The sequence below is a fragment of the Peromyscus maniculatus genome, chromosome 19 (genome assembly GCF_049852395.1).
Source record: "Peromyscus maniculatus bairdii isolate BWxNUB_F1_BW_parent chromosome 19, HU_Pman_BW_mat_3.1, whole genome shotgun sequence".
In the NCBI taxonomy this organism is placed as follows: domain Eukaryota; kingdom Metazoa; phylum Chordata; class Mammalia; order Rodentia; family Cricetidae; genus Peromyscus; species Peromyscus maniculatus.
Genome location: NC_134870.1, coordinates 15,704,352 through 15,719,553, shown reverse-complemented (window position 1 = coordinate 15,719,553; position 15,202 = coordinate 15,704,352). Strand labels below are relative to the sequence as shown.

The following is a 15,202-nucleotide window of genomic DNA, read 5'->3' as shown; positions in this document are numbered from 1 at the left end:
CAGCAAACGGGCACGAGGCAAAGGTTTAATCTCTAAAAAAGCTTGTCGTGGTTTGCTACCCAAGTCCATGTGTCAGGAACTTGGTTTCTCCAGTTAGTGCTGTACTGGAAATTTTTTCCCCAACATAACTTTTTTATTAGTCATTTGGGAATTTCACATGAGGTACTCTGATCACACTCACTTCGCAGCCCTCCGAGGCCTACCCCTTTCTTGAGCTAACCCTAAAGAAAAACCCCACAAGTCCAATTTGTGTGGCCCATATACTCACTGGATCATGGTCACACTCCCCCTTAAAGAAAACTGCACTGGAAATTCTGACGAGGTGAGAACTGTTGAGTTGGAGATCCTCCAATGGACTGAGTTTGTCTCTGGATGGATGAGAGCACCCGGTTTCTTTGGCTTTCTGGTTGGCAGGGTGATTCTTTGCTCCTGCAGCACTCCCATGCTACAAGCCTTGTCAGCCTCAACACTGTATTGTGTGGACTTTCCATCCATAGAACTGTGAGCCAAAAACAGCTCCTTATGACGCAGTTAGCCTGCTTTAGGTATTTGTTACGGCAATGAAAAAATGGATTAATAAACGGAATCTATGAAAACCTATATTTAATGGGCTCATCAGTGACATATTGAATTGTCTTTTCCTTAAGATTGGGAACAATGTAAGAATTTTTTCTCTATCTACTTTTATTTTATTCCATATTGGAAGTCTAGACAAAGAAATGAAGCAAGAACAAGCAACAAAAGACATAAAGCTTGTAAAGGTATAAACAAACATTCACACATAACGTAATTGTGAACTTGAATATGGTAAAAAATCTACAAAACAGAAAAAAACAGCAGAATACATGCACTTAGCAAATTGTGGTACACAAAACAGAAATTTAAGCCGGGCGGTGGTGGCACACGCCTTTAATCCCAGCACTCGGGAGGCAGAGGCAGGCGGATCTCTGTGAGTTCGAGGCCAGCCTGGTCTACCAAGTGAGCTCCAGGAGAGGCGCAAAGCTACACAAGAGAAACCCTGTCTCGAAAAACCAAAAAAAAAAAACCAAAAAAAAAAAAAACAAAAAAAAAAAACCAGAAATTTAAAAGCTAGTTTCCCCCCCCTAAATTCTACTATTAAATTCAATGAAAAATATGCAAGATCATAATGAGATTTACAAGGCATTACGGAATTAATTTGAAAAGATTTAAATAAATGTAGAGATAACATGATTTCACTGTCAATATTTTGAGTACGTTAGTTATCCCCAATGGATCAAATCAAAATCAAATTCAATTTCTTCAACAGAAATTAATAAACTAAGTGTAAGCAGTAAATACCTAGAATAGCCAAGAGAATTTTCAGTAAGAAAAAAATGTTAGAAGACTTATTCTATATGATTTACGTATTTACTATAAAGCTGAAATAGTGAGCACTCCATATTATAGACATCTGAATGAGCATAACAATCAACATTGCCCTATGTATATGCCCTGGATATTCAGTTGACTTCTAACAATGTATCACACAGTTTAATGAAGAAAAAAATTTCAATAAATAATGCTTAAATAACTGGGTATCTGCACAAAGAAAGAATGAGTCTTGAGATTTATCTGGAAGTAATTTGAATGTCTATCAATAGAGGAAGTGAAAATCAGTAGAGGTGCACTTATACAGTGAATTGCTATTAAGAAATAAAAAAGCAATGGATTATTGAAACATGCAATCAAGTGTTTATATTCCTCAAACCTTGTGACTAATAAAAGATACCAGATATATACATATTATATGATTTTGTTCATATGAATATTTAGACCATGCAAAACAATCTGAAATGACAGCAATCAGTCTGCTGGTTGTTTGGGACAGGGACTATAAGGAGTATAATGAAAAATGACACAAAGTGCTTTTTGGTGTGGGGATGCTTTATTAATCAGGGTGCTAGTATACACACACACAATAGTATTTTCTGGACTTGACAAGGATGTTACAAACATGAATTCAAGCCGCTGTTGTCTGCTCAAAACCTGCACAAAATCAAGGCAGTCAAATGCCAGCTTGGAGCGTGGATGAAGGATGAGTTCATGAAGCCCCACTCTTAACTGAGGAGCAATGGGCACTGAGAGCTGCTAGGGAAGGGAGAGTCAGTCACTTATGCACCAGTGGAAGACTCTATATCCTTGCACATGCTGGAAGCACTAACTGAACTCAGTGGATTAAAAATAGAGGACATCAAGATGGAAGGGGGACATGGTGAGGGAGTGCTGCTAGGAGCTGGAGGGAAGCAGGGGGTAGATATGAACAAAACATGTCAAATAAATACATGGAATTCTCTAAGAATAAATAAAAAGTACATTTAAAAAGAAACTAAACAAAAGTACAGGTAGAAAATATGTCACCAAAGGAGTCTGAGATGTATAAAAGTCAACAGCAACATATCGTTTCCCAAACCACGTAGACTAAACTGCACAGGCAGGCAGGCACTGAACACATGTTCTTTACCATGAACTATGAAGTCAGAACCCATTTGTCAGCTAAACAGTATTCCTTACTATTTTTATAGTCGGGATGAACTATGTACAGAATTCACTGAAGAGTTATGACCAACAGTCCATATCATTTAAAGACATGGGCTAGAATTGTTAGGAACAGCAGTTATTATTTAGCATTGATTGGAGCTATTAAATTGTTGGGAACATGACCAGAACAAGATATTAGAAGACCCATGATATTTCTAAGCAACTAAGATTTTACTAACTTATTCCTTATAATATTATAAAATACTACTAAATGGGTACCTAAGAAGCCAGGCTTTGGAGTATGGAGAGGTAAACTATTTTACTAAGCATCCTGAAGTTTTCTTTCTCTTTTGCCCATCTCTCATATCACGATAGTCTGCTCTTGAATGGCAAATTTTAAATGTCATTCAGGACCAATTGAAAACCACTTGTATTTGCATTCCTTAAAAAGCAGAAAAACATTAACCTTTTGTTTTATTGAATTTAAATGCCAGGGAAATGCTGATGCGGTCTTGGGAGACTGAAATACTTTTATAAGGAAGAATAGCTGTCATTTATTAACACAAAGAACAATTACTTGATAGGATGCCTTCTGACAAAAAGCAGATTGGTATTCTCATCATAGAAAAGGCATTATAAAAAAAATCTAGCCTAGACCTCTGAGACTTGAATAATTTAAAGCTGCATTTGGTGCAATTTGAATTTTTCTTTAGGGAGGCAAAGTTAAATACCTTTAATTTGTTCTAATTATTTCAAATTTGCAAGTTAATTATGGCTGATCATTAAATAACAAAAAGGACTATCGTCTCCATAGAGTTTTACCTCCTACCCTCTGCATTACTTAAGCTAGATTTTAGTATGCATGAATTAACTTTCTAAATAATCACACGGTTTGACTAAATAGCTCAGTAAAATGAGCTCTGATCCTCAGAATAAGCATTAATGGACATTAGAAATGCTACTGGGACTCATGTTACTTACATTATAAGTATTTTTAATGGAGCCTTATTTACTAATCTTTATGTACTGCTCAAGTTAGAATGCCATATAGATACATTATTCTGCTTTACTGGAGAAAAAGTCCAATCTTGGAGACAATAAAAACAAATGTCCATTTAACACCAGCTACATTCACATTGAAATTTATGCAGAGATGTGATGATGGGATTTCACTTGTTCTTGCTGTTCATCTCAATAAATCAATCTAGGCCAGACGGGTTGCTCACTCTATAAACGGAGTATTATTGATATATTATGTGACTCAAACAGCAAAGGGAGGTTTAGTAACAACTCCAAGTGGAACACTTCAACCCCATCTACTGCTTTCAGAGGAAGACTTGGTGACGTTTTCTGCTTTCTAGCTTCTGGGCACCATTTCTAAGCATATTGGCAAAAAATGAACATGAAGCCAGATGTCACATAACCATACTGCTTAGAAATTTCTTTAAAAGTTTTCCTAAATATTCCAGATAAATCTTCACATCCTTAGAGACAGATTGAACAAAAATATTTTGAGACCAAAAAATCTGCAGAATGAAATTTAATAAATGAAATGTTCAATATGCTCTTTTATCGGTTTTTCCCACTTCAGAATCATCAATGTAAGTTTTATTTTCATATATCCAGTACATTGGATCAGAAAAGCCTACTATGTGTTGGTTCTGTATCCAGGCATGGAAGCACACAATGGACTAACTATCTTTGAATACTTATGGGTAAACAAGGAGAAATAAGTAGGCAGACAATGCATATACAGTATAGTGTGGTATTGGGATGGCTGTGTAAGCAAAACACAGGGAGGAGAAAACAGTAGCAGGAAGCTTTGAAAGGGGTGGAAGGGGAATGAAGACCCTGAGGTAAGAGAAATCATGACAAGGGGTGGTAAGTTACTATGCAGAGGCAATGGCAGGGTCCCTGACTCCATGATACAGTACTTCTAGGAACAATTTATATCATGGGCTGGAGAGATGGCTCAGCTACAAGCACTTGCTATTTGCTGCTTTTCTAGAGAACTTAGGTTTATCTCCAGCATCTACATGGTGGATCAGTTCCAGGGTATCTGACATTTTCCTCTGACTTCCACAGGGGCCAGACACATATGTAGTATACAGACTATGAAGACAAAACATCCATGCATATAAAAGTTAAAAAGAGAAGAATTTATTCCAGATCCCTTAATTGCACTAAGTAGAATGATGATGTCTGGACAATAGAAGTCCTATAGACATAACTCAAACATGCTTTGTATAGTGTAGGGAAGAAAGGAGTGTGTGACTTTAGGAGCAGAACTGGGTAGTTTTTAGCTATTTCTAAGTTCTGGCAGATGTAATTACTTAACTTGTCTTGGCCTCATAGGCATCTCTTCTAGAAAAAAAGATTAATTGTTCATTATCAACTCCTGTTGTCATTATTATTACATTAGGCAACATTTTAAAAGCTTAGAGAAATAGCTGGTTCATAGTATATGCTCAATAAATATTCACAGACTAGCTGAATAGATGGGCATTATGATTATTGAGATTATAGGTGAAAGATAGATCATTTTTTTCATGTAGAGATTAAATGGATAAGTTATGGAGATGCTGAATTTGAGGGATCTGCAAATGACTCCTGAGAGACCATTTTAGTACACAGTTGTAAAAACAGTGTTAGACTTCAGGAAGGAAAGAGATGTGACCCGAGACAGTGACTGTAGTGTAATTGGCATATAAATATGACCTAAAGTTATGAGAATGAGCTGAGAAGATGGAAGAGGATAGAAGTGTCAAAATTAAGACAGCAGGCAGAGGGAAAGGAAGCAAAAGCCAACGGAAGTAATACCCAACAAGGAGAGAAGCAGAGAAGGAAAGAATACTGCCAAGAAAACACAGACATAAAAAGGATATTTTGGATACTAAGTCAACACATAATACTTGGAATTAATCCTGTTTGGCTATACTGCATAAACCATTCTGTATTGCTGGGTTTGGTCCATTAAGATTCTATTAAGGATTTTGATATCTATATTTAGGTTTATAGTTTCAGAGGGCTCGAGTCCATGACGGTGGAGCAAAGGTACAGTGACAGCAACAGCTGAGATCTTACATTCTGATCTACAAGTAGGTGGCAGAAGAAGTCAGAGAGATACTGAGAGAGACATACACAAACAGAGACAGACAGACAGACAGAGACACAGAAAGACAGAATAGTGCAAGTCTTATATGCTTAAGTGGGCCATTCTCATTCAAATTACCACACCTACCTAATGGTTGTTTTGAGGTTTTCAATCAGAATGTTAAATAACTGCTACTCTACAACATAACAGGTGATGAGCCTAGTATTTACCAACATGCACTTTAGGGTTCAAAATAGCTTTATTACCCCAAAGAACTCTCAAAGTTATTCTTATATAGTCATATCCAACTCTCTACACCAGATGCCTATAGTAGCTACTATGTTTCATACAACCACTTTTTTAATTTTAGTTTTTTAAATATTCAAGTATAATTATATCATTTCTCCCATTTCCTTTCTTCCTTTAAACCCCTCCTACATACCTTTCCTCCCTCTCAAATTCATGGCCTTCATTATTGTGACATATATATGTGTATTGAACCATCTGTTATAATAACAATTAAAGAAAAATCACACACACACACACACACACACACACACACACACACACTTAAACATATAAATACAACCTGCAGAATCTCTTTAGTGTTGCTTGTATGTGATGGCTTCAGGGCCGATGGCTTGGTATTGGATAAGCATTAGGGTGCTCATTCTTGGGGAAGGTGATGTCTCCCACTCTCAGCAATCCTTAGTTGCCTGTCTTTGTCTAGGGGTGGGATCCAAGGAGGTTTCTCCCTTCCATGTTAGCATGCCTATTGCTGGACACAACTACATTTTCATCTCTTACAGAGTGGATGCTAAGGAAATGGATCAAATGGGATGCAGGTCTTTGAGCCTCATTTGAGTTGTCACATGTGTGGTAGTTCACTTTTTTGCCAAAACATAATCTACTATGTGGATTACTATTTGAGTATATTCATATGGCATGCAGGTTTTATCTAGTATAAATAGAGGTGCTATGAACATTCAATTAACTACAGGACCCACCCCAAATTTCAGTCACATGGTAAAATAAGAAACTGTTAAGTCTTAAGTAATAATAAATTCATTTTTAAAAATGAACCCTCTTCTTGTATTCTCAATTCAAAATTTTGTGAAAGCCTTGAAAAAAGTAAAAGGAAGCCGAGGCAAGAGATTATTTGAGCCCAGGGGTTTGAACAGCCTGGGCAACATAGTAAGATATTTTTTTAACTTTTGTTGTTGTTGTTGTTGTTGTTAGTAGGTCTTATTCATAGAAGCACCACTGAATGAAGGTGCACGTAATAGAAATCTGGCTAGAAAAGAAGGTGTAGCATTTTAGAGGGATTCAAAGAAACATGAAAAAGGGCCCCCAATTGGAGCAGCCAGCTTCCAGCTACAAAGTCATGATTACTTGCTATTTGTATGGGTCATGCCCTGGCACTCACATGACTTAGAGCCATTCAATAGTATGAAAAGCCCCAGATCTGAATAAGAATACAGTGAAAGGTTTTAATTACCCCAGTGTGAAGAGCCTAAGAGAAACCAATCATGCTTTTAAAAAAATTTTATTAATGTAATTTTTTAATTGATTCTTTGGGAATATCACATCATGCACCCCAATCCCACTCATTTCCCAGTCTCTCTGTATCCGCCCTTAACCCTTGTAGTGTCTCCCCCAAAGCCTCTGGCTTCTGGTACGCCATCAATACCGAACCCTCACCGAAGCACCTCTTGGATATCCTGCAGTTTCCCTGAGTCATGGAGATCTTGTGGCTATTGTTCCATAGGACCACTTCCTTCACAGGCTCCAGCAGGTCATAGATGGGGTAGATGTTGGGGACTGCCCACTCAAAGTCCCTGATGTGTGTATCTGAGTGGTGGCTGGGTTGTTCTGACTGAGCCTCTGGGACCACCCCCTCAGGTGAGGGGCAGATTCAGCTCTCCCACACCCATGGTGAGGGGTGTGGCCAATTTTCCCAAGGGAAGAGGGTACGGAGCTCTCCTATTAGGAGCAAGACCAGCTTTCCCATGCTGGGGTCATCTCTCTGCTGAGAGGCCAGGCCAGCTTAGCACAGCCCTCATACTTCAACACATGGTTCAACACATGGTTCACATGAGCCCCTGTGGTAAAACTGGCAATGGACACCAGCACAGACCCCAGCTGCAGCAGGACCATGGACCCAGACATGGCCAGCAGCAACAGTTTGGGCTTGGATGTTACTATGGCCCCAGGTAGCAGTACAGGCTTCTCAGATCAGCATGAGTTGGGCATTAGTGTGGTCCTAGGACTCCAACATGGCTCCAGGTGGCAGTTTAGACCCCTGGCAGTTGCATGACCTTTAATGATAACAGGAGCCATGGACATTAACATAGTCCCTGGATGCAGTAGGGTCATGGATCCTTGGCCACAGCTTGTGCCAGATGTTAACATGGCCCCCAGGTAGCAGCACAGGCCATCTCTATGGTCCTGGTGGCAGCATGACCCTTGAACACCAATATGGCCTCAGGTGTTGGTCCAGATTCTGGGCATCTGTACTGCTTCTGGTGATAACTAGAGCCATGGACATCGACACAGACCCTGGCTGCGCTAAGACCACAGAACTAGACATGGTTTTCAGCAGCATACTGCCAATAATGCTTCTTTAAAGTTAGTAGTGACATGTAATTTACAGATATAGTCATTCATATGTATATATATACATATACATATACATATACATATATATACATAGTCCTTTTTAATCACACACACACACACACACACACACACACACACACACACACACACACACACACACACAGCTAGCTACTGGATTTACTGTTCAGTTACCAAATGAACCACACTTTGAAACTTCTGCTATTTGAAATTGGGCTCTTGGATTATAATCTTCTATAAAAAGCCTTCTGTGTGTGTGCAGAAGTGTGATTCATCAAAGTCTTCACTGTTAGGTAAGATGCTTCATTGATTACTGGAGAGATGTGAAGAATAGGGGCAGAGCTGCTAAATATATAGATATAAATAACCACTCAGCCATAGAAAACCATGACAGTGTGTTTTGTCTACTCCTTCATGCACTAGAGATGCAAGGTCGTCTTATATTGCCCAAAGGTACTGCAAATAAAATCTGAGGATCTTAACTATGGCTCCTAAGGTTGCCTTTGCAATACTTCTCAGCCATATTTCCATGTTAGAAAGCATGCTAGAGTGACTTCGGTACTACTTTAAATCTCCAATGACCCAAAGATAAGCTACAGATATTTGCTAAAAATACTGACCAAGTATTACAATGAAATGTTTACCTGATGCCAGTCACATTACAGCAGGACACCTGCCACACTGATTCACACAAGTACAAGCAGTGTGGAGAGGACCCTGGCTAGCTCTTCCCCTACTAGACAGGATCAGAATCACCCAGGGTGCTATCTACACATACATCCCTGGGCCTTGTCCCTCAACACTGCGATTTAGTAGGTGAGGACTAAATGTCCTTGGAATACCCTATAATTTGTCTCAAAACATGGATTCAAGTTTTCATAGCTCATAATTAAAGGGATTAGATCACACAGACTGAAAATTTGATGTGACAACTAAACACTATTGAAATTATTTGGGTAACTCAATCACTAAAACCTACAAATACATACTACTATGAATCAGTCAACAAAACCATAATAGGGTTGTGATGAAGAGGGAGGCAAGGAAGGCAAGGCCTTGGCATCCAGGGCCATCCTCAGCCTTCCATGTCCTATCAAGATTCCTATGAAAAATCAGCTTAAGTATCTGTCATATCAGGGGGTTCCAGGATGAAGTTTAAACGTATTATAAAATGATGCACAACTTTAGATATTATTAGAATTCTTGTTCAAATGCTTCTGTGAAATCAGCATTTTCTTCCTATTATATTCTCTTTTAAGGTCAGAAAGCTTATAAAAATGAACTAAGATTGTGTTAACAACTGTGGTAAGTCATTTTTAAAGTAAATAATATATTCATATGATTAAAACACTTTAATATTATAACACAGAATAGACACATACCAAATCATACATTATAAAATCAAGATTAATTTGCAAAAATAAATCAATACTGTCTCTGGTTTGCATTTTCTTCCTCGTTTCACATTTCAATTTTTAAAAATGAAGCTCATTTCAATGATATTTGAGAAAGGGCCTTCCTATGTAGCCCAGGCCTTAAACTCACAATCCTCCCAATTCAGTTTATGGGTTGTGAGGGAAACACACTCCCATGCCTTGCTAAGATGAAAGCTTTCATCTAAGAATACCTGTAGATGTCTCATCATTTCCAAAGAAAATATAGACAATTCCCATACCTATTCAGCCAGCTTTCCCTAATGTAAACATCATATAAACCTACTGCACTAAGAAAGCAGCATTGGTACATAAATACTGACTAAACTCTAGACAACTAGATTCCATCAATCATTGTGATCATCTAGTATCTAATATAAGGTATTGTATTAGGTATTATATCTCCTTAGTTTGCTTTAGCCTGTTACAGATGCTCAACCCTCCCTCTTCTTCCATGATTTATATGACCAGTTTGCAGAGGTACTGGACAGCCATCTAATTGGTTTGCGCACGCGCACACACACATACACACACACAAACACACACACACACACACACACACACACACACACACACACACACACACACACACACACACACAGTTAAGTTTCTGTAAACAGCTAATATGATTTGATATACACATACTATTGACTGAATTGTTTTCCCTTATATATTTAATCTTACCCAAATCTATACAAGGACACATTAAGAAAGTTAACATGTGCAAACCAATTAGAAAGCTCTGTCTTCTAAAATTAAGGAAATAATACATAATATCTATGTTAAGCCTTGTATTTTGTTTTCCTTTTAAATGGAAGTTCAAGTTGACTAAGACAGTATATAAACATGAGTATATATAGTTCTTCTAATACTAATGCAATACCTACTTGGTCCAGTTTATCCCTTTGCTTATCTGTTACTTTGTACCATAGCAGTTTCATGCTAATAGACGGTGCATCATCAGTGTCAGTGGCCAGGACAGGGTAGGCATATATATCTCATTGGAGCAGATACTCATTCTAGAAAAGCATTCTTCCTTTGATGCACATATTGCTTCTGACAAAATTGCCACTCATGGACTTACAGAATGTCTTATCCACTGCCACAGCACTTTGTACAGTACTACTGCTTCTCATCACTTCCCTTAGAGAAGTGAAGTATGGTGAATGCTCACACTCAAGTAATTGGTCTGTTTTTAGTACATCCCTCCATCATCATGAAGCAGCTCTCTCCAGAGAACAGTGAAATGGCCTTTTTGAAGACCCAGATACAGGGTCAGAGAGGTACTTTGTGGAAATGAACAAGCTACTCCAGGATGCCCTAAACCAATGGTTCTCAACCTGTGGGTCTCGACCCCTTTGGGGGAGCACATATCAGATATCCTGCACATCAGATATTAATATTACTATTCATAACAGTAGTAAAATCACAATTATGAAGTAGCAGTGAAATAATTTTATGGTTGGGGTCACTACAACATGAGAAACTGTATTAAAGGTTGCAGCATTAGGAAGGTCGAGAACTACTGCTCTCAACTTTTGTCTATGTATGGATGCTGCTTTCTTCTATATCTTGGATCCAATGGCTAGGAGAGAAAGGCAGGCACAGCAATGGCTCCACTCATTATACTCTACTACTCCCTAGCAAAATTTTGCTTCTCTCTCCAATGACTCTAAAGAGGGAACATTTCTATTAGGAAGCAATAGCTTCCCAGAACTACAAGTTGCCACTGTTACTTGGACATTTTAGACAATTCATACTTCTGAATTAACAGGTGAAGAAGGCAGTTACTGCATTATCTGGAGTGACTGACTGATCATGGTTACCTGGGGGAGGAAGCTTCTTCCTATACAAGGGAGGAGTTTGCTTACAGTATAAAGGCTCTGTTACTGATCCCCAAGATGAAAGCTGATAGGAAGCTATAATGGACCACAATGGCCCAGCATCTTTGGGAATGAAGGTTTGGGTAGTCCTACCAACTAAAGAAGCACTCAGATGGCTGCTTGAAGCACATCGGTAATGAAAAAAGGAGTTATAAATACTAGCCGTGGCCAATACTGGTTATAAATACTAGTTACTTTCAGAGATGAAAATGGTGGTAATTTTAAATATTACCTTCTAATTTGGCTCTGAATATGTCAATATATGTATATTTTTGCTCCCTTCTTCATAAACCTTTATCACATAACAGATAGAGTAAAAATGTTTACATCTTGACATATTAGTTATAAGGAAATGAGGTAGTAAATATTCCCCTTGCACTCTCTTCTTGGGAAAGGGTCAGTACGAGGTCGGTGGTGTGCAGGATCACTGCATAATGATACAGAGAGGTGGACACTTTATTATTTAGCGGTTAAGTATGGTTCAGTGATGTGTGTGTGGGTGACAACTTCAAAGGCATAGGCTGTGATGCTGTTTTCCATGTGCCAAAGTCCTCAGGCTGAAGTCCTCAGCTAATGAAATCAAACACTAACAGTAGTTGTTACTGTTAATCAAGGTAAGCTATAAATATAATTGAAGATGTGAAATCCTAGGCAATTTGGATGGGAATGATTCTAGTTCTTAAAAAACTGAAAAGTACAGCCAGGACTGTCCTCAATAAGAAGAAAAATCTTCTGAGGTTTACAGCTTTATCATGTTTTCAAGTTCTCTCTGCCCTTCCTGATAGAACTTAAGTTCAAACTTACCTGGCCAACACCAACTGTGTAAACCAACTTTGCAACAAGTCTCACAATATCTATCTTCTCTGATTCTGTTTCTCTGGTGAACACAGCATCAACAATAGAGCCTCAGTCTACCAGGTAGTCCAAGGATCAGATTCAAGGGTAAGTAATTAGACTCGCATACTGTGTATACCAAAGTAGAAAATGCCAAACAGCAAAGCAATGCAGAAAATCAATCTTCACTACAGGAGCAATAGGGAAAGCAAATGAGCTCAATATAAAAATGTCTCTGCAGGATTATAAAAAATTAACACTGTTTCATATGCAAAAGTGAGTTCTTCTGAGACAGCAGGTACCTAGTGCAAACCATCATAGGCCAATCAAGATGACTGTATTCTCAAATACTTTATGCATACTTAGGAACAAGGTCGTTATTTTTAGCTTATTATCTAATAACTCTTCAACTATTCTATCTATCTACAGAGTGCCTACATATGGATGTTTTCACAGAGAATACTGCTTTTACAAAACATAATGAATGCACTTACTTGCTGTTTTTTACTTGTATATTATGTGTTTATATGAATGTTCATAATCTAAAAAATATATTTTTAACTACCTCTAGGCAATTAGAAAAGCAAATTGAAGATACTGCTAATTAAAATTAAAATCTTTTATGGCATTTAAAAAACTATGTTCATTCACAGGGAACTCTTGGGACTTCTGAAAACTAGAATAAATAAATTGACTTAATAATCACTATTCTTAACCTTGCTGCCTGTACTCAATAGGAGGAACATAAAAGTCTCATATGCCGATGGGATGGTTGTTTGTAAAATGACTTTTGGCTTCCATCTATTTTGTTTAGTGCTTACACCCTCCTCTTAAGGCAAAATATCTAATGAGTAAATATTTCAGTCGTATAAGGGAAACAACAATATATTTATAGATTCCTTCATGGGAAAACTGGCCTGCACATATTTTGTCAATTGGTTCACAATATATAGAAGCAGTCCTTTGGAAACTACCAAAAGATTATCAACTAAAAGTTGTAGGCCTCAGACTCATTTGCAATTATTGGGGTCTTCAAAAAAAGCCACTAAAAGTGACAACTGTGAACAGCTGTCATCTTCAAGTCTGTTGTTTTTCTCTATCTCCTGAGAAAGTGTTCAAGATCCAAGATGCCACCTCTGCTCCATACTGTGACAAGAACTTGTACCTTTCAGATTTCAGCAAGTCGGGGAGTTACTGTTTAAAGAGAAATCAAACTTCTCACCCCTAGTAAGTCCTAGAATGAGGTTATCCAAGTTAGCAGGCTCAGACAGAAATGGAAGTTCCAGTGTCCCAATCCTATTAATGCTCTTGGCTTGGAAGAAAATTACTTTTAAGGAGTATTTGTGTAAGTATTTAGAGCATAGGATCACTGATACTCTATCCATTCATGTGCGGCAGGTAAGTTTTGAATGGTTATACAATTTTATTACTATTGCTTGCATTTAGCTAGTTGTAGCAACAGTATTTTTAGGAAATACTCTGATTTCTATCAACCACATGCATAAATATACGTCCCAATGAAAGGGTATGCAGCTAAAAAAATCCATCATATTGAAAAATCTGTGAGTTGCCATATAAGGAAATAACCCACTAACTAAGGTATTATATGCCTTGATGTATTAAGATGACAAATCTGATTAAAAATATCTAGATCCAAGAACATGAAGTTATGACACACAAAGATACAAATTATAAGCATATGTGTGCCAGATATGGGGGTGGGTTGGACAGGAGGCTTTCTTTTCCTAGTTGAAGGTCTTTGATCTGAAAAGTAATAGTAAATCGTGTGTAGACAACAGCTTGGAAGGGCCCTCAGTGGCCTCTGTTTTCAGTCTACTAGCCATCCTTTGAAAGCCAGTGTTTGGGGCAAGGGTGAAAAATGGTGTCTCCATCTGAGGCACAAGAAGGAAGTTCTGTTGTAGAAGGGAACAGGCCCAGGCACTACACATACAGACACCAGGCTGTGCTGGCCTTTCTTGCTTCTTCCCAGGAAAATGTGCAGTATATTTATCATGAATTTATATTTTTAAACTTGTTGGTTACACATAATTTTTAAATATTCTCACCAGTAACCACCAAATAATCAGCATCCCAAACAGGATTGAATAGTACCTGTTCCTCTTTATGGAACCATCACACCTATGGCGTACAGGGAGACTGCAAACAGCCATCTTAGAGGATCAGTTGAAAAGCAAGTCCTAAACAGCACAAACAGGGGCAGCTGTGCAGGGAAATCTTGCAGGGGACATGCATTCTGAAGAAAGGCTTTGAAGCACTTCTTCAGTTCCCAGTGACATTTAATTCCCTTAGAATGTCAATAATACTAAAAACACGACATATTTTAAACAAGTTTTAGTTGCTTAAAGTGATCATTAGTGAGTTCAGGCCAGCCCAACAGCCATCACAACCAAAGGTTACACTGTTTCTACACAGCCCAAAGAAACATTACGTCCACGTGCACTCATTCCACATTTTCCTTTCCCAAATGCATCATCACTGACTTGGAATTTTTATCTCTGGAGTTGTTCCTCAGGACACTTTGTTTCAATGGAACCACAATAACTGTGCTTTAGGTCTGTTCATCTTGCTCCTTTCTACTGCCAAGCATTCCACTGTGGAACAGGACATTTTATATACCATTTATCAGCCGAACATTTGCAGTACCTCACCTTTCAGTTACTATGAGAAAATGGAGCTATGAGCATGCACAAGAAGTTTCATATGGATATGTTACTTAGTGGGATAGCTGGGCAATTCGGGTATTCAATGTTTTTAACTGATGATTATACCGTTATCAAAAAGGTAGAGAATCTTTGAAAATT

General features: G+C 38.1%; 1 protein-coding gene across 14 annotated transcripts in view; it reads right to left on the bottom strand.

Annotated features, from left to right (window-relative positions):
* Window positions 1–15,202, bottom strand: part of Kiaa1328 (KIAA1328 ortholog) — a 284,005-nt gene that overhangs the window by 68,812 nt on the left and 199,991 nt on the right. The window lies entirely within an intron of this gene.